This window comes from Phacochoerus africanus, chromosome 10 (genome assembly GCF_016906955.1).
Source record: "Phacochoerus africanus isolate WHEZ1 chromosome 10, ROS_Pafr_v1, whole genome shotgun sequence".
Lineage (NCBI taxonomy): Eukaryota > Metazoa > Chordata > Mammalia > Artiodactyla > Suidae > Phacochoerus > Phacochoerus africanus.
In genome coordinates, this window is record NC_062553.1 from 118,981,775 (window position 1) to 118,997,967 (window position 16,193).

The following is a 16,193-nucleotide window of genomic DNA, read 5'->3' on the forward strand; positions in this document are numbered from 1 at the left end:
TGGTTAACGAATCCGACCAGGAACCATGAGGTTGCGGGTTCGGTCCCTGCCCTTGCTCAGTGGGTTAACGATCCGGCGTTGCCGTGAGCTGTGGTGTAGGTTGCGGCTCGGATCCTGCATTGCTGTGGCTCTGGCGTAGGCCGGTGGCTACAGCTCCGATTCAACCCCTAGCCTGGGAACCTCCATATGCTGCGGGAGCGGCCCAAGAAATAGCAATGACAACAACAACAATAACAACAACAAAAGACAAAAAAAAAAAGAAAAAAAACAAGTACAGAGAAAGGATGAAAGTCCTTTTCTCAACTTATAGTTATGGAATGCAAAGCAAAACCCAACATTAATTGACTTAATGCCATGAACTATGTGAAGTGCTCAGCTCTGGATCATAGAAAGAAGAAAGAAAGAAAGAAAGGAAGGAAGGAAGGAAAGAAAAGAAAGAGAGAAAGAAAAGAAAAGGAGGGAGAGATGTGACAAGTTTTGTCATCAAGAACAAGAAATTAAGGGTTGGAATTCCCTTGTAGAACAGCAGGTAAGGATCTGTCATTGTCACTGCAGTGGCTCAGGTTTCCGTTGTAGCATGGGTTCAATCCCTGTCCTGGGAACTTGGCGTATCACAGGTGTTAGAAAAAAGGAAAAAAAAAAAGGAAAAAAAAAGAAAGAAATTCAAGGTCATGTGATTGTATATGGGCAACCAACTGAGTTCTAGGTACTACACAGAAAGTCTCTATGGGTCAGACACAGTACAGGCAAAACAGGAGGCGACTCAATTCCACAGAAGAAATGGCTAGGAAAGGCTTTATGAGAAGATGACCTAAGTTGAGACTGCTATGCACACAGGAGCTCTGGACTAAAGTCACAAGTTGCACATAGTCAGGGAGATGTCATGGCCTGGTTAAGGACTTCAGGAATTTCCACAGACTGCAGAAGAATGAGAGAGAAGAGAGGGGACCTTGTACATCTGACCAAAAGTTTTTAATTCATCCTGTAAGCAATAAGGAGTTGTTTAAGGTTTAAAATACCTAACATGCATATGTTTATTATGGAGATTAAATTAAGCTTATTTAAATATCAGCATAACTATGACTGTTTATGTGCTTGAATACTGATATTGAGTGGGACCTATTCTATAAAGTTGTGAAACTTTATATGAGTAATTATCACTCAGTCTCTTCAGGAAGTCTTTGATAGGAACAGGGAAAAACATTACTGACAATATATTTGCATATTCTTTATGCTAAAGCTCGAAAAGAATATGTTTTAGCTATAGGACTTGACAAAGAAATTAAAAAATTACAAAAACCCTAACATCAGTTTGTAAATTTTCTTGAAAATTTGTATCAAAAGTCAAGAGAGTTCTGCATAGGCTATTATCTAGTCATTGGCATTTTTGTATAAAGAGATGAACTTACTATTTCTTTGCCAAAGTATATAAGATTTAATGACTAGAGATTAGTTTGTCATAGAGGTAATACACTTGCGTATAAATTAGGCATAAGATGACTTCTGGGATTTCTTCAGTTCTGAAATTCTGAGACATAGAGAATTCAAAAAGAGCATGAATTCCCAGGAAGAATCTAAGAAGTAAAATTTCTCATAAAGAGGTACTACGATGAGAAATATGAGAAATGCTACATTTTATATCATTGAATTTTTAAAATGAATTAACAGTGTTTTTAGGGTTAGAACAGAAACTACACTATGTAGAAAAGAACACATTTCATTAAGAAAGAATGAAGATACCTTTAAATATTCTAGCTTATGATTACTACTTGAGTCACTTCTGTTTTCAATTTCATAAGCATGTTACTAGTATTATTCTCACATATAAATAAATGGTATAGAACACAAAACAAAGATGTGAAAAATCATAGAAATGGGTACTAAAAATTATCCCCAAAGAATTTCTCTCCCAAGGATATCCTAACTAGAAAAATCCGATTTGAGTTTTATGCTTCTTTTTAAATTTCAAGAATAAAAACAAGCATCATTTCTAAAGATTAGCATTGAAATTCAAAAATGCCATTAATTTTCCTCTCCTTTAAATAAAGTGTGCAATCCTAAGAATACTTGGTGCAACTGGTAGAAAGATTAAAATGGAGTAGTTTAATATTTGTTCAGAAAAATTTACAACCAATCTCAGATGTTAGTTATTAATGAGCAACTTGTTATAAAAATAAGAGCAGGATAAAATAATAAAATTATACTGATAATTGTGTTTGATTTTAGGAAAAATCAAATACATACAAATAATATAACCATATATACATATGCATGTACATGCAGATCTATATCAATCAAGAATATTGGAAAAAGAAAGCAGAAAAAACTAAGGCATCAAATACATATAAGTCTAATTACAAAATAACGAAGTAAATATATGACTTTTTCCAAGAGAATTTTTTTAGCGCCCTGGATGGACTGTGGAATTGATGAATGTTACTTGAAAAAGTAATTTGCATATATATTTATAGACCACAATTTTAATTGAATATGAAGATGTTATATACATATGTACTTATTTATGATAAAAAAAACTACTATAAAGAGTATTTCTTCCTAAAAGAGAAAAAAATTCATAAAATATCTATTTTAAAAGATTTGTAATTATGAACTTCTATTTCTCAGAGATGGAGTAGTTATATTTCCTCCTTTTCTTCTCTTTAAATGCAACTAGTATATTGAGATTTTAATAGAAAATCATTTACTATACCAAGAACCAGAAAGATCTCTTACCTGAATGAAAAAAGTCAATCAATAAATGCCAACACCAGATGAGAAAAATTTTATAATTAATCAAAGACTTTTAAACAGCCATAATAAAAATGCTTCAACAAGCAACTACAATATTCTTGAAATAAATAAAAAGTAAAAGCTTCAGAAAGGAAAATGAAGGTATAAAAAACAACCAATTAGAAATTTTTGAACTGAAAAATACAGTAATCAAAATAGAACCTCAGTGCATGGGCTCAACAGCAGAATGGAAAGGACAGGGGAAAGAATCAGCTACCTTAAAAATAGAACAATAAAAAAATGCTCAATTCATACAACAGAGAGAAAATAGACTAAAAATATAAATGGAATGTGAGATGCCTGTGAAATTATAACAAAAGATTTAACATTCATGTAATTAGAATCCCAGAGGAGAGGGGAAAGTGGATATGGATGAAAAAATACAGAGAAATAATGAATGAAAAATCCTGAATTGAGCAAAAGGCAAACCTATGGATTCAAGAAACTGAGCAAACCACAAACAGGTTAAAAAACCCAATGAATTCCATGCCAAGAGACATTATAATTATGCTTCTGTAAATTAAAGACAAAAATGTTTGAAATAAGTAGGGGGAAAAATGAAACCTTAAAAAATAATTAGAAACACAGTCATAACCAAAGGTACCATTCTCAGATGAAGGAAAACAGGAAATTTGTTGCCCCCAGAGGCACCCTAAAAGAATGAGGATGTTCAGCCTGTGGGTCAGTGGTTAACGAACCCAACTCGAACCCATGAGGATTCGAGTCCGATCCCTGGCCTCGCTTAGTGGGTTGAGTATCTGGCGTTATTGTGAGCTGTGTTGTAGGGTAGGCCGCAGACATGGCTTGGATCCTGCATTGCTGTGGCTGTAGAGTAGCCTTGCAGCTCTGATTCAACCCCTGGCCTGGGAACTTCCATATTACTCTGCTGCATGTGCTGCCCTAAAAAACAAACAAACAAATAAATAAATAAATAAAAGGATGAATAAACAAGCTCCTTAAACAGTAAGGGTATGACAAAAGAAAGAATAATGAAACTGGGATAAGGAAAAAAGAACACAACAGGTAAAAAATGCAGGTAAATACAATAGGCTTTCCTTCTCTTGAGTTTTCTAAGTTACGTTTGATGGCTAAAGCAAAAGTTACAGTACCTTCTAATGTGATTCTAAATGTATGTAGATGGAATATCTAAGGCAATTTATATAAATGGGGGGATGAGTAGAGGAAAGGAAAGGGATGTAAGATTTTTAAGTTTTATTGGAGTATAGTTAATTTACAAGGCTGTGATAATTTCTGTCATACAGCAAAGTGACCCAGACATACACATACACATATCCATTCTCTCTCAGATTCTTTTCCCACATAGATAATAGCATATTGGATAGAGTTCTCTGTGCTATACAGCAGGTCCCCACTGGCCAAGCGTTCCATATATCTCAGTGTGCGTATGCCAATCCCTAAAACCCAGTCTCTCTCTTTTCTTTCTTTTTTTTTTGTCTTTTTTTTGCCATTTTCTCACGGCATATGGAGGTTCCCAGGCTAGGGATCGAATCAGAGCTGCAGCCACCGGCCTACGCCAGAGCCACAGCAACACGGGATCTGAGCCGCGTCTGCAATCTACACCACAGCTCACGGCAACGCCGGATCGTTAACCCACTGAGCAAGGGCAGGGACCGAACCCGCAACCTCATGGTTCCTAGTCAGATTCGTTAACCACTGAGCCACGATGGGAACTCCAAACCCAGTCTCTCTTTAAATCTTCTATTTCTTTGTTCAGTTTTTCTTCTAATTTATCAATCCTTGCCTCCAGTTTTTTCCCCCAGGATTATCTTTACTATCATTTTTCTAAAGTCTTTTTCTTGGAGGCTGCTAATGTCCATTTCATTTAGCTGTTTTTCTGGAGTTTTCTCCAGTTCCCTCATCTGGCTTATATTTCTCTGCCTTTTCATTTTGTATAGGCTTTCGTCTGTTCTCCCTTTTGTGGGCTAGAAGGTTGTAGCCTCTTTTGCTTCTGGTGTCTGTCCCCTTGTGGGGGAAGTTGATACAAGGGCTTATTACAGGATTTCTGATGGGAGGGACTGGTGCCTACCAACTGGTAGGTGGAGCTAAGTCTTGTCCCTCCAGTGGGTGCGGCTTTGTCTCTGGGTGTGATTAGGGGCAGCAGTGTGCCTAAAAGGACTTTAGGCAGTCTCTTTGCTGATGGGTGGGGCTGTGTTCCCACTCTGTTTGTTGGTTACCCTGGGGCTTCTCAGCCCTGATGGGTAGTTGTCAGATTTTTCCAAAATGGTAGCCTCCAGGGCAGCTCATGATGATGAATATTCCCAGGACCTCTGTCTGTAATGCTCTGCCCCCACAAGGAGCCACAGTTGCCCCCTGCTTTCCTAAGATTCCCTCCAAGACCCACAGGTAGGTCTGACCCAGGCTCTCCTGGAGTCCCTGCTTTGCCCTGGGATCCGGTGCACATGGAATCCCATCTGTGTCCTCCAAGAGTAGAGTCTCTGTTTCCCCCAGTCCTGTGGAGCTCCTGCACACACACCCCCACATTGGCCTTTAATGCCAAATGCTCTGGGGGCTCCTTCTCCCAATGTCAGGCCCCCCAGGCTGGGGAACCTGATGTGTAGTTCAGAACTCTCACTCCTGTGGGAGAGCCTCTATGATATAGTTATTTTCCAGTCTGTGTGTCACCTACCCAGCAGGTATGGGATTATATCATGAAAGCACCCCTCCTACCATCTCAATGTGGCTTCTTTGTTCTTGTGTGTAGGATATCTTTTTTGGTAGTTTCTAGTCTATTTTATTGATGGTTGTTCAGTGGTTAGTTGTAATTTTGGTGTTTTCATGAGAGAAAATAAATTTAAGTCCTTATACTCCATCATCTTGTCCCAATCTCTGAGATGTGAGATTTCAATATTTCACTCAAGTGATCCATTATGAACATAAAGAACCACTAAAAGAGATATACAAAGTGATGCACTCAAAATACCAGAGATATATCAAAGTAGAAATCTTTTTAAAAAGTTTAAGTAAGATACAAGAAGATGATAAAAATAAATAAATGAAAAGTAGAGAGGAAACAAAAAACAAAACAAAAAAATAAAATGGCAGATGAAAGCCTTAACATACTAATGATTACGTTAAATGTAAATAGTCTAAACACACCAATAAAAGACAGAGATTGGTAAATATCCACCATGTTTTGGTGGATGAAAAACACGATCTAAGGAGTTTCCACCAAGGCTCAGTGGGTTCAGAACCCAACTAGTATCCATGAGTATGCAGGTTTGACCCCTGGCCTCACTCAGTGGGTTAAGGATTCATGTTGCCATGAGCTGTGCTATAGGTCGCACACGCTCAGATCTGGCATTTCTGTGGCTGTGGCATAGGCCAGCAGCTGCAGCTTTGATTTGACCCCTACCCCAGAAACTTCCATATGCCACAGGTACAGCCCTAAAAAGAAAAAAAAAAAAAAAGATCTAATTATTTGCTCTCTTTAAGAAACTTACTTCAAATCAGCAATATGGACAGATGAAAGTAAAAGATAATAAATATATTATGGAACCATTACAAAGGAAAGTATGAGTAGCTTACATTAATTTTAGATAAAGCAGACATTGGAACAAAGAAGATTACCAAAAAGAGAAAGAGGCATTATATAATGATAAAAGGATCAATCCATTAAGACATAATAATCCTAAATGCATATGCACCAAAGCTGTAAAATTTGTGAGGTAAAAACTGACAGAACTGATAAGAGAAACAGACAAATTTATAAGTATAGTTAACACATAGATACCTCTTTCAAAAACTGATATAACAAGTGGACAGAAAATCAGCAAGAATGTAGAAAAAACTCAACACACCATGATGCAATGATCTTACCAACAAGAAACTAAGCAAATTTTTAGAACATTCTACTCAACAAAAGCAGAATATATATATTCTCTCCAAGTGCCTATGAAACAGAAACGATGACAGACCATATCTGGATTATAAATAAATGTCAACAAATTTAAAATAATTTAAATCATACTGACTGTGTTTTCTGACTACATGGAATCAAAGTAGAAATCCATAACAGAAAGATAATGGGAAAGTCTCAAATATTTAGAAAGCAAACAACACACTTCTAAATAACCCTGAAACGAGGAATAAACCTCTGTTTACAAAACAGAAACAGGAGTTCCTGTCATGGCTCTGTGGTTAACGAATCTGACTAGGAAACATGAGGTTGCGGGTTCTATCCCTGGCCTCGCTCAGTTGGTTGAGGATCCGGCATTGCTGTGGTGTAGGTCGCAGACACGGCTCGGATCCCGAGTTGCTGTGGCTCTGGTGTAGGCTGGTGGCTACAGTTTCGATTCAACCCCTAGCCTGGGAACCTCCATATGCCACAGAGCGGCCAAAGAAATAGCAAAAAAGACAAAACAAACAAACAAACAAAACAGAAACAAACTTACAGACTTCAAAAGCAAACTTATGATTACCCAAGGGGAAAAGTTGGGGGGAAGGGATAAATTGGGGATTGGGGACTGACATATACACACTGCTATATATAGAATAGATAGGTAGCAAGGACCTACTGTATACATAACACAGGGAACTCCGTACAAGTTTCTGTAGTAACCTAGATGGGAAGAGAATCTGAAAAAGAGTGGATGTAAATATGTGTATGGCTGAATCGCTTTGCTGTACACCTGAAACTAACACAACATTGCAAATCAATAATACTCCAATAAAAATTTTAAAAATACAAAGCAGAAAAAAGAAGAGATTCATTACACAAAGCTGAATTCCTTGAGAGGAATACCCATTCCCACAGTAGCATTCCTTCAAAGTTTGATGGATCTTTCTTGAATGAGAGGTGTGAACATTTTTTGCATATGATAATAGCACTGAGAGATTGTCCTTAAAAGGATGTTAGGGCATTGTAATGTAAGAAGCTTGGAGATAACTTCAGGCACGTGGAGTGATGTGAAAGGGTGTACGTTGTAGGCGTCGGGATCAATGTATGCAATGAAATAGACTCAAAGAATTTCAAGTAGTAATAACAACTACCACGTATTAAGCACTTCAAATGCGCTAGGTTTTATATAATTTATCGCTAATGTTTATAACATTCCTGAATGGTAGTTTTTTTTAATGCCTATTCTTATATATGTTGTAATCATGATACAAAAAAAAAAAAAATCAGTTAACCCCAAATTGCAGAGCTCATAAGTAGTATAATAAGGATTTTAACTTCACATTCTAAACACACTGCATTTCATACTTTAGTCCTGGAGGGAAAAATAAAATCTGAAACAGTATTTAGAAAAATAAAGAATAAATTATGGTCCTGTGGTTTCTAAATGGACACTGTAGTGTCCACACCCATGTTTACCCAAAACATCATATTCATGTTTAACCAAAAGAGGGAGGAGGTGGGCGTACATGGAGGGGAAAGATGGGAAGGTGGCTATCGCCAGTCAGATCTATAGTTTTCTTTTTGTAAGCAGAAAAGCAAAAGCTCTCTAGAGCTTAGTCTCATTGTCTAAAACTGAGCATCTCTACCTGCATGGGTGGCTCAAAATGTGAGAATCTGGCTTTCCCAGCTTCTACAATAGAGGAAGGCAGGAAAAGGGTTTTTCAGTATTGCTGTTGGGTGAAGAAACTTGTAAGGCTGGCCACATATGAAGTTAATTCTTTCAAATCTGGTAGAGAAAAAGAATCTTGATTGACAAGAGAAGTGATTTCCGTGAAATAACCATAGGAGGGTTGTACATGTTCCTAAAGGAGACAAAATCCATTAAACAGCTGCAGCATTTTCCTCTGTACCTTTAGGTATCTAAAAGGCAAGCCAATGACTGAGCTAAAAACATCTCGTTTTTCTTACTATAATAAATTGTTATGCTTGTTTAAGTTTCACTAGTAAAAGAAAAAAAGTCACTTCATTTGTTCCATTGTTCATAATGTGTGCTGTGAAACCAAGCCAAAACAGCCATTTAAAGGAGAATTTGATGCATAGTTTACATAATATATCTTAAACAAAACTTTCTCCTACAGCTTATAAAGAGAATGATAGGTCAAAGAGCAGAGCAAATACTTCTTAAGGTTATAAAAAGCCTTTACTTTTTCACTTTATGAGTATTCAAGCAGTTAATGCAAAAGAATAATCTAAATACATAATTAGCCTAAGATGTAATTGCTATTTTGGTTGAATTAATTTTTCTAAGTTTTGAATGGCTCAGTTCTCAGAATCTCAACACGTTCGTGATTACATATGCAAAAATAAATATAAGAATATAAAACAATGCAATTTAACATTTCCTTCAAATATTTTATATTTATTATTGATTAGGTATTCATATAGTTGTAGAATCTCTTTAAATAACTTAAAAGCAATTATAGTAATAAAATATGTTTTGAGATCTGAGTAACCTATGTTGACATGTTGGCTTCAGGACTCATGAGCTATGGACCTTAATGACACTTACCTGACAGAATTATTTAGAAGTGTAAATGAGTCAATATGAAAAATCTCTAGTAAACATGAATTCTCTTTTCTCTGTATAATATGATGTGAACCCTCAGTTATAACAACTCACAAAATGTAATCACTGTGATTTAGGAAAGTGCACAGGTCTATTAATGAGGAGATTTCACTCCCCAAACTGGTATTTGTACTGACTGAAAAATAATTTTGTTTTTTCTTTTTAAATTCTTAAATTAAGTAATGCATATCTTTAAAATTAACTAGAATGTAAGTTTTATATTGCAATACAGAAAACCAAAATGCCAGTGGCTTTGAAAAGAAAAGAAAAGAAACCCATTTCTCTTTATCATAAAAGTCTAGGATTAGGCAGTCCAGGGTTGGTGCTCTGGCTTACCGATTCAGGGATCCAGGCTATATTGTGTTGCACTACTATATATGGTTTTAAGGGTTCTAGATGGTTCACCCATCATTCCTTTGTTGGCCTTGTAGCCAAATGAAAAAGTCAGAGAGGGGTAGAGCATGATCATATCCTTCTTTAAAGAAATGGTCAGAAATCTGTGTAAATCACTTCAACTGACATGCCACTGGCCATCAGTTAGTTATACGGCTTCATCTAGCTGCAGGGATCAGGAAGTGCAACAACCACCTGGGTGGTCCCATGCCTGGACAAATGTTATATTACATTTGTAAGAAAGGAAAACAAAATACTGGGGAACCACGAGAAGTTTCTGTCATCTCCATCAATCATACAGAATGCATAAACATTGTAATCATGTAAAGGCAAGTGTAAAAAAAGAAAAATACTCGTCCAAACCACTGATTGAAGATTGACTGTGCTGAATTTTTCAACTTGACACTCCCCTCACATAATGTCAAAAAGTCTCAAAACTTTAATTTGACTGAATGTGAACAGACCCATTAATGGAGATATTTAATGGCACGTACAATGAAATGAACGAAAGAACAAAAAACCGTTTTTCTATGGCAGGTGTTAGAGCAGTCACAAGAACCATGTCTTTTCTCACCCTTACCTCCCTTTAGAAATCATTTTGTAACAATTTACTGTTAAATAGGTAATAAGTGAGTTTTAAAACAAATATTGCACTAGCATATTCTAGGAAATGTCTTTCCAAAAAAACCTTCTCTAAATGATGCCGTGATTTTCTGAAAATTTTGGAAATTATTCTTTTAGGTTGTTTTATTGCTAGTTTCCAGGATAGGCAGTAAAATTAATCTCATTGTTTTATATTCATTTGATTTTTTTTTCCTTTGTTGTCCTTCACTTCTTTACCTGCTGCTTTAGTCAAAAGCAGCATTGCTTCATCCAAAAGCAACACTGCTTCAGCCAATAACTCTCTCAAAAAGGGCTGTGCTTATGCCATTGGGAAGCCAGTGGCTGTTAGAACAAGGGACTCTGGTGGATGGATCTTTTGAGGTTGGGTAGAAATGTAATGTATAAAATTCTTTCACCCAACAAAATATGGATTGAGCAACCAAGTGTCTAGCAGTGAACTTGGTTCTGGAGATGGAAGAGGGATCCAAAAAGATAGCATTTCTGTCCCTACTGACCTTGGAGTCTAAGGCAAGGAAGATAATGAGAGGTACTTTGAGAAATACCATGCATAGAGATGTCAAATGAGAACGTGATTAGTATTACAAAGAGATACACAGGGAGATGTATGGGTCAGGGAAGGCTCCACTGAAGAGATGCTGTAATTAAAATTTGGAGGATGGGAGTTCTTGATGTGGTGCAATGGGATCAGAGGCTTCTCTGGAGTGCTGGGATGCATGTTTGACCCCTGGCCTGGCACAGTGGGTTAAGGATCTGCCATTGCCACAGCTGTGGCATAGACCACAGCTGGGTCTCGATCTGATTCCTGGCCCAGAAATTCCATATGCTGCAAGACAGCCAAAAATGAAAAATAAGTAAAAAAATAAAATATGGAGAATGAGTTAGAACTAACTAGATGAAAACAGTATTACCGAAGAGGAATGGGAAGAGGGTCTCAGTTAGAGAGAGGAGCATATAGGAAGGACCGGTAGCAGGAAATTATGAACTAAAGCTCAGGACCTAAAACAGACCAGTGTTTCTGGAATACAGAAGTAAGAGAAGATTAAGATTAAGTTGAAGAGAAAGCAGGGACAGTGACTTCAAGGCCATCTTGTCCATGTTTATGATTTTTTAAATCCATACAACAACTGAACTCTATATTAAAGTGTTTCAGCAGTAGAGCTATATGCTGAAGTCTTTATTTTTAAAATAACTTCACAGACCAGGGGCTTGAGATAAGTAGGGTGTGTAAAGGATCTACAGTAGGGGACCAGTTAGGAGGCTAGCCTAGTAGCATAGGCCAGGGAAAAAGCAGTGGACTAAAGTGTTAGAATTGGAGAGATGTGGAGAGAAGTGAACAGTATGTATTAAGTTAAACTGATAGCCTTAGTAATGGATTGTATTTATTTGTCAAAGGAGTACAAAGTATGCGAAGACTCATTTCTGGCTTTATTAAAGAATACTTGGTTTACAATGTTATGCTAATTTCTACTGTACAACAAAGGACTTAGTTATACACATATATACATTCTTCTTTTTTAATATTATTTTTCATCATGGTCTATTCCAGGAGGTTGGATATAGTTCCCTGTGCTACACATTAGGACTTCATTGTCTATGTAGTAGTTTGTGTCTCTCGTCTCTCCTCCTTAGCAACCACACATCTGTTCTCTATGTCTGTGAGGCTGTTTCTGCTGTGTAAATAGGTTCATTTGTGCCATATTTTAGATTCCACAAAAATGTGATACATGTTTGTCTTTCTCTTTCTGACTTAGGTCACACAGTATGAAAATCTCTAGTTGCTTCCATGTTGCAGTGAATGACATTATTTTGTTATTTTTTATGGCTACTTAGTATTCCATCATATACATATACTATATCTTCTTAATCTCTGCATCTGCTAATGGACATTTAGGTTGTTTTCACATCTTGCCTATTGCAAATAGTGCTGCAATGAACACTGGAGTGCATACATCCCTTTGAATCACTGTTTTGTCTGGGTATATGCCCAGCAGTACGACTGCTGGATCATATGATAATTCTATTTTTAGTTTTCTGAGGCACATTCATACTGTTTTCCATAGTGGTTGCATTGACCTTCATTCCCACTAACAGTGTAGGAAGGTTTCCTTTTCTCCACACCCCCTCCAGCATTTGTTATTTATAGACATTTTAATGATGGCCATTCTGACTAGTGTGAGGTGGTACCTCATGTTTCTGGCTTTTAAACTAGATTGATGATGATGCATTTCATGAGTCAGAGAACAGTGAAAGACGGGCGTAAAGGAAATCCACATTTGGAGTATATCCCATAAGTCAATGAGATAACTTGGAGGGAAAATATCTATCAAAAAAAGAAGGGTGTCTAAGAATCAGTACTGGATAGATGTGAAACTTTACTTTCTCAATCCATAAAGAAGACATTGCAAAAGTTATTGAGAAGAAAAAGTAAAGGATGTAGGAAGAAAACCAGAAACATACATCTTCATGGAAGCTAAAGAAAAAATTTATATCGAGAAAGTGAGTTTGGTCAATGATGTTAATTGCTGGTGAAAAATCAAGTTAAATTGAATGACAAAAAATGCTTATTGGATTTGTTGGGAGGGACTTGAGCCTAACTGATATACATGTGTTTGTATGTTGGTACTTAATAAGGTTGATAAGACTAAATGGCTCACCTCAGGGGGCGGAGGGGGGAAATAGATTCTCGGAAGCTGAATTTTCTTTGTCAAAGATTTCTTTTGCTTCATTTCCTGTGTCGATACAGTTTAGTGTAGAAACATATTTCATGAATGCTAAACACAATTTAGACTTCCTAAATTATATTCCACTTTATCTTATTGTTGATAACGAAAAACGTTATTAGCAAAGAGATTCACAGGAATGCATAATGACTTTTAGAAAATGCAAACACATTTTTGCCACAAGACTTTTTCAGTTTTCTAATTTCTAAAGGGTTATTGATGATTTGAGGTTTGTTCCTATTGGAGGCAGATTCTCTAATTTCCTCTAATTATCTTATTATGAACAATAGCTATGAAGGAACATCCTTAACTGTGTTTGACTTGTCCTTTGTTTTCCTGATTTGTTTAAAAATGTTTCTTATGGTTGAAGATCTGAATACTGTGAAGAACTAGGTAACAATAGCAGAAGGCTGCACTTGGATAGGGTTGGTTAGAGGTAGCACTCACACCAGCACACAGGCATCCTCTGCAAAGGGCAGCCAAAGCCAGCCTCAGTGATGAGACGAGAGGGGGATGTAAGAAACAAGAGAGATGCTTTAGTTTGGGAGAAACAAAAAGGGAGGAAGTATTTCTTTCCACTGACGGAGCAGAAACTATAAATTAAGACGTCATTAATAAAATGCATTCTAAATAGCAGCTAAACATAAGCTAAAACATATGGAACCAATAACTATGAAAATGGACTGACACGGCCCGTAAGATAAAGAATTGTAGAGAAACAACGGTATAGTTGTGTTAATAGCTAAGTACCTGTACTCAGAAATATTTATCCTTTTCTTATAACAGCTGATGTACCTGCTGTTAAAGTTAACTAATTTATTTATTTTTCTCTAAATAAATGGATGAGTGTGCCAAGTGGTATGTTCCTGTTTTAGTCAATGATCTGTAACTGAGGTGAATATATCATTAAGTCTGAACTACCCTAATTAGGCATCTTTAACCACTGCTTGACCATTACCATAGGTAAAGACATAACACAATGGAAATATAACTTGTTTTATCAGTAAAATATGAGTTTCAATAGATATGACTTATTCTTCTTGGTCCACCCTAATTAGGAACAAAAACAGTATTGAAAATGAATCCAGAAATAAATCTCTAAATTTCCTTTTACTTGACTGATGACAAATCCTTTCATCAGAAATATAAAGCAAGAAATAATACTGATCAAAGGTACATGAAACTCAAATCATTTCCTTCTTCTCTGGGGGAAAATTAGGAATGAGTACAAATAAGACGGAAATAAAGGCGACATGTTGAGCGCATGCATTTGCAAGTCAATCCTCCTTAAGGGAGAAGGGTAAAAATTCCCAATCTAAGTATTTTTTCTTGGCATACAATCATAGAATTTGAGGTAGAAGTGACCTTGGAGATCATATACTCTAGCTTTTGTTCACATGAGGAAATTCCTTTGGCACTAAGGAAAATGAGCTCGCATGAAGTGATTGCTGGTTTGGTAAAAGAATCCAACTTCCACCCCTGCCCTGTCTATCCAGGACTATTTCTCTCATGCCACACTTCCCTTTTCCACTCAGGAAAAGGAAAGATAATAAGCAGCCTTTTGGAAGAGTGGTAAGATCTTAGGCATTTTTGAGTAGTAAACAATGCCTCAATATTCTAAAGAAAGGCAAGACTGGAATCAGGAATTTTACAGCTGTTAAAAGGCAGTAGTGAAGTATTAACACAGAGTTCATGACTAAGTTCATGGCATGAATTCTTCACTTTTCTAGTATCACAACACCTCTGTGAGTTCCTTACTTTAGTAAACATCAGATTCATTTATTCTATTTTATAAATAACAGTGTATCTTAAAAGTGCTGTTTTCATTTCTCTATCTTATTTACATACTTATACTATAGTTTTTCACTTATTTTTTCAAACAGCACTTGGGGGAAAAAGCAATCACCATTTTCCCATTTGTAAACAATAAGTACCAGTTGCATCACATATATCAGGAACTAATTATGTGAAGAAACTGGGTGTGTGAAGATGAAAGTCACAATGCCCATGCCTTAAAAAAGGGACAGGGAAGAGTCAGTGGTGTAATGTGTTCTAAAAGAGGCAGTGATCCTGGGTGGCTAGAACATCGGAAACATGGAGACAGTTAAGGAGACAAGCAGGCATGAGAGACAGGAGCTAGTGCTGGAAAAGATTTGAGACCCTGAAGCCTTGTGTGGCCACCAACCTACTAAAGGATGAGAGGACCTAAAAAAAAGTTCAAAAAGGCCTGGGAGCTTCCACTTTCTCTCGGTATAAAGAATCTCCTGAAGAATTCTCTAAGGGAGATAACCACTCATGCTTGAGCTTTCGCTTAATGAAGAAACCAACCTTTAAGGGAACTAAAGAACCTGGGAAGTTCTTCATGATATGAGGGTTCCCTTCGTCCATACCTTCCCTCACCCCAACCTCATCTGGCTTCACGCTGTATTAAGTATTTGCAAGCAGTAAACCAAAGATTGAATAATCTTATACAACTGAATAAAAATTGGAAATGAAGTGTACCTAAAATAGGATTACAATAGGTATAAAGTAAAACATTTAAGATGATAAATACATGCAACACAAAGGTACCTTTTTACCAATAAGAAATATGACTAATAAAAATTATTTACCATTTTAAAAATTCTTTTAATAGGGTCCTAATGCTTTGATCAATAATTGCTGTTATTTTGGCACTCTGACCTAAGTTGATTTTTATATTGTTCCTATACAAAGTTGACTCTGTTGTGGCCCTTAGACACTTCTGTAAGATGGAAGATTCAAAGGTTTTAATTATTGCAGTTAAATAGGAGTTACTAGTTTTTCTAACACTAGCACTTGAATTCTAATTATCTTCTCAAATCAGGCTTTTGATTTTTTCATTTGATGCTCTCACTGTTCTAGTTGATGCTCTGGAAATTGTACCTTTATGAAGCTATGTGCTGGGGCTTAGTATCAATCCAAAAAAGATGAAATGATTTAGGAAACAGATAATTAAGATGGTTTAGGTAAAGTCTTAAAAAATCTAATAGACATCATTAAAAATAACTAAGAAAACCCAAATTTCTCATCATTTATATACTAAAATTCACAGAATGGTCATTTTGCTACATTCCCTCCTATTTAAATGATAATAGAGGGAGTTCCTTTTGTGGCTCAGCGATAATGAACCTGACTGGTATCCATAAGGATGCAGGTTCGA

The 16,193-nt window shown here is 36.4% G+C and overlaps 1 protein-coding gene across 2 annotated transcripts in view; it reads right to left on the minus strand.

Annotated features, from left to right (window-relative positions):
• Window positions 1-16,193, minus strand: part of BANK1 (B cell scaffold protein with ankyrin repeats 1) — a 302,011-nt gene that overhangs the window by 183,377 nt on the left and 102,441 nt on the right. The window lies entirely within an intron of this gene.